At 39.8% G+C, this 4,906-nt stretch overlaps 1 non-coding gene across 1 annotated transcript; it reads right to left on the bottom strand.

Moving 5' to 3' along the window:
* Nucleotides 1-2,758: 2,758 nt before the first annotated feature.
* On the bottom strand, nucleotides 2,759-2,889 carry LOC115032836. Its single transcript, XR_003838496.1, has one exon. It is a non-coding gene; the product is annotated as a small nucleolar RNA SNORA3/SNORA45 family (small nucleolar RNA).
* Nucleotides 2,890-4,906: the final 2,017 nt, after the last annotated feature.

The following is a 4,906-nucleotide window of genomic DNA, read 5'->3' as shown; positions in this document are numbered from 1 at the left end:
GATAAAGATTGGAGCTGAGACAAAAGGATGGACCATCTAGAGACTGCCATACCCGGGGATCCATCCCATAATCAGCCCCCAAACGCTAACACCATTGCACACACTAGGAAGATGATGCTGAAAGGACCCTGATAGAGCTGTCTCTTGTGAGGCTATGCCAGGGCCTAGCAAACACATAAGTGGAGGCTCACAATCAGCTATTGGACAGAACACAGGGCCCCCAATGGAGGAGCTAGAGAAAGTACCCAAGGAGCTAAAGGGTTCTGCAATCCTATAGGTGGAACAACAATATGAACTAACCAGTACCACCAGGAGCTCGTGTCTCTAGCTGCATATGTATCAGAAGATGATGGAAAGAGAAGCCCATTGGTCTTGCAAACTTTATATGCCTCAGTACAGGGGAACGACAGGGCCAAGAAGTGGGAGTGGGGTGGGAGGGGAGTTGGGGGGAGGGTTTGGGGGACTTATGGGGTAGCATTGGAAATGTAAATGAAGAAAATACCTAATTAATAAAAAAAAACTGAATATCAATCTGAGCTCACTATGGATAGTGTGGATAATTTGGTTTTTGATTTGAAGCCACCTTGGTATCACAGCTTCCTGTTCTTTTGTGGGTTTTTTTGTTTTTTGGGGATTTTTTTGACATTTTCATGTTTCTATAGAACTGGACATTGGAGTCTTAGTTTAACCATCTGAGCCTGTGAGACTGCATTAAAATAGGGTCATTCCCAAAGCACTGGCACTACTCATCCAGACTCTGACACCATCATCTCCTCTTCTATCTCATGTTGGCTCTTCAGTGTAACACAAAACTATTATGTTATGTTTCTACCATCTTTTTTTAATTGGCTATTTTCCCTATTTACATTTCAAATGCTATCTCCTTTCCCTGTTTCCCTCCTTCCTGGAAATACCCTATCACATCCTCCCTCCCTCAGCTTCTATGAGGGTGTTCCTCCACCCACCCACTCCCACCTCCTCATCCTTGATTCCCCTACACTGGAGCATCTATCAATTCTTCACAGAACCAAGGACCTCTCCTCCCATTGATGCATGACAAGGCCATTCTCTGTTACATATGCTGCTAGAGTTATGGGTCCTTCCATGTGTACTCCTTGGTTGATGGCATAGTCCCTGGGAGCTCTGGGAGGGGGTGGGGGTTATCTGGTTGGTAGATATTGTTGCTCATCCTATGGGGATGCAAACCTCTTCAACTCCTTCAGTCCTTTCTCTAACTCCTCCATCGGGGACCTTGTGACCAGTCCAATGGTTGACTGTAAGCATCCGCCTCTGTATTTGTAAGGCTCTGGCAGGGACTCTCAGGAGATAGCCATATCAGGTTCCTTTCAGCATGTACTTCTTGGCATGCACAATTGTGTCTGGGTTTGGTAACTCTTGGGCTCAAACTCGGTAGCCAGTCCTACAGCCCCCATAGGAGGCTTCATTTCCAGGTGCTCTAGCATGCCCAGGATCTTAGGATCTGAAGTAAGGAGGACACAACACCTGTCCCAACACCACTGGGAGTAACTGGGACCAGCAGGATTCAAGGATGCAGGAACTTAGTTGTATCTACCATTGTAATTCTTAGTTTTGAGTGGTGTTGACTTCCATGAAGACTTATACAAGAAAGACTCCTAAGAAAATTACTTGAGGAGTTTGGGAGCTTAGCTCTTGTGTTAGTGAGTATAGTTGTTGAGATTTACTACAACAGGATTCTTTTTTCTAGACACATGTCCTCTTTACTGGCAGAAGAATTGTCCAAAGACACTTGCAATTCAGATACTTTTGTTATATTCCTATATATGATTCATACAAACTGATTAAAATATGATGATCATACCAATGTATAATTCAAATTTGTTATACTTATTTTTTTTTGTCTGAGAGAAACATCCTTCTACAATGTCTTAATCATATCTTCTATAGTGATTGTTTTTTCTGAACAACAAAATTCTAGAAAGTATTTCATGGCTTTTAATATATATGCACATACATATAAATACACACATGTGTTATATATTTATAGCTATACATATATGTATACACACATTTTTACATATCAAATGTTTTATATTCCTTACTATAAAGAATTCAAAATCTTCTAGAATTATTTGGGGATATATAAGTACATAGTTTTTCCACATACATTCTCTTTCCATATACACACATATATGCCCCTTATACTCTATTATATTTATATGTATATATACCATTTTTATTCTTCATATAAAATATACATATAATGGTTTTGCTCTAGCATAGCTGTTCAAAATATTTTCAAAGTAGTATTCAAACACCTTGTGGCTGACATTTATAAGTGACATAAGCTTGACATATTGAAATGTTACCAATGTTATAAAAAAGTGAACTAATGGGTTTTGAGCACATGAGCAATTTTATCATATTCATTTAGATAATATTGATACATTAAATAGCTTAATAATGCTAGCTCTATAAATGACCATTTAGCTCATCAACTCAGAAATATAATCTTTGATCAAAGCTTGTATGCAATTTATGGCCTTACTCAATTTTTTAAATATACTCTTATTGTAGAACAAATTATTTTTCAGTAAAAGAAGGAGAAATTTACTATCTAGGTAAATTTTTATTCTTGCTAAGAAAATTTTAAGTAATGAATGCCCGGCAAATGCTGTCAGTCTTGATATGTACAGTCATGAATTGGGCAGTAAAACAAAATAGCAAGGTCACTAAGGTCACATCTCCTTACAAGAAACTTATATTTCTCATTTTTTTGCCATGTTTCTGATCTGGGCACTAGAAGGGACACTGAAGGCCCCTACCAATGAATCAAGACCAGCAGATTCTCTTCGAGAACTGTAGCACACCAGGACAAGTACCATGTCAGGATGTGACTCTAGCCTCGGCACTTATATTTCTCAACCTACTTTGTTTTCAAAAGGAATAACAGGAGAGATGATATTACATCACTATAATTCTTTGTTGTGACCACTTTCTCTAGCCCTTAGAATTATGAAGAAAGAAGTATTTTGCAGGGCTGTTCATGTGGTTTAGTAGTTAAGAGTGCTTTATGCACTTCCAGAGGACCTAAACCTGGTTCCCAGCACCCACATCAGGCAGACACAGCTGTAATCTAACTCCTGATCCAGACAATCTGATACCTGATGCTTGCTCCTGGACTCCATGGGCAAGTGTGCTTGTGTGTGTGCACATGCACCCACACACAAACACATACTACACAAACAAAAATCTTTTAGAAAAGGAAAATGTTTCCCACTCAATTCTTCATAGAGTTAGAAAGGGCAATTTGCAAATTCATCGGGGATGACAAAAAACCCAGGATAGTGAAAACTATTCTCAACAATAAAAAAAACTTCTAGTAGAATCACCATTCCTGGCCTCAAGCTGTACTATAGAGCAATTATGATAAAAACTGCATGGTATTGGTAAATTGACAGACAGGTAGATCAATGGAATAGAATCGAAGACCCAGAAATGCACCCACATACCTATGGTCACTTGGTCTTTGACAAAGGAGCTAAAACCATCCAGTGAAAAAAAAGATGACATTTTCAACAAATGGTGCTGGTTCAACTGGAGGTTAGCATGTAGAAGAATGCAAATTGATCCATTCTTATCTCCTTGTACAAAGCTCAAGACCAAGTGGATTAAGGAACTCCACATAAAACCAGATACACTGAAACTTATAGAAAAAAAAAAGTAGGGAAGATCCTCAAACAAATGGGCACAGAGGAAAATTTCCTGAACAAAACACCAATAGCTTATGCTCTAAGAACAAATTTGACAAGTGGGACCCCAGAAAATTACAAAGCTTCTGTAAGGCAAAGGACACTGTCAATAGGACAAAACAACAACCAACAGATTGGGAAATGATCTTTATCAACCCTACATCTAATAGAGGGCTAATATCCAATATATACCAAGAATTCAGGAAGTTAGACTTCAGAGAACCTAATAACCTATGGGGTACAGAACTAAACAAAGAATTCTCAACTGAGGAATACCAAATGGCTGAGAAATGTTCAACATCCTTAGTCATCAGGGAAATGCAAATCGAAACAACCCTAAGATTTTACCTCACACCAGTCAGAATGGCTAAGATCAAAAACTCAAGTGACAGCAGATGCTGGCAAGGATGTGGAGAAAGAGGAACATTCCTCCATTGCTGGTGAGATTGCAAGCTGGTAAAAACACTCTGGAAATCAGTTTGGTGGTTCCTCAGAAAACTAGACATAGTACCACCTGAGAACCCATCAATACCACTCCTGGGCATTTACATAATGGAGTATTACTCAGCTATTAAAAACAATGAATTCATGAAATTCTTAGGCAAATGGATGGAACTAGAAAATATCATCCTGAATAAGGTAACCCAATCACAAAAGAACACACATGGTACGTACTCACTGATAAATGGATATTAGCCCAGAAGTTCAGAATACCCAAGATATAATTCACAGACCACATGAAGCTCAAGAAGAAGGAAGATCAAAGTGTGGATACTTAGGTCCTTCTTAGAAGGGGGAACAAAGTACCCATGGGAGGAGATACAGAGACAAAGTGTGGAGCAGTGACTGAAGGAAAGGCCATCCAGACACTGCCCCACCTGGGGATTCATCCCATATACAGTTACAAACCCCAGACACTATTGTGGATGACTAAGTGCTTGCTGCTGTCTCCTGAGAGCCTCCGCCAGTGCCTGACAAATTCAGAGGTGGATGCTCTCAGTCCACCATTGGATTGAGCACAGGATCCCCAATGGAAGAGTTAGAGAAAGGACCCAAGGAGTTTGAAGGCCCAAAGGAGGAACAACAATATGAACCAACCAGTACCCTAGAGCTCCCAGGGACTAAACCACCAATCAAAGAATACACATGAAGGGACCCATGGCTCCAGCTGCAGG

This window comes from Mus caroli, chromosome 12 (genome assembly GCF_900094665.2).
Source record: "Mus caroli chromosome 12, CAROLI_EIJ_v1.1, whole genome shotgun sequence".
NCBI classification, from domain to species: domain Eukaryota; kingdom Metazoa; phylum Chordata; class Mammalia; order Rodentia; family Muridae; genus Mus; species Mus caroli.
The sequence above is the reverse complement of the archived record's forward strand: the minus strand, read 5'-3'. Positions and strand labels throughout refer to the sequence as shown.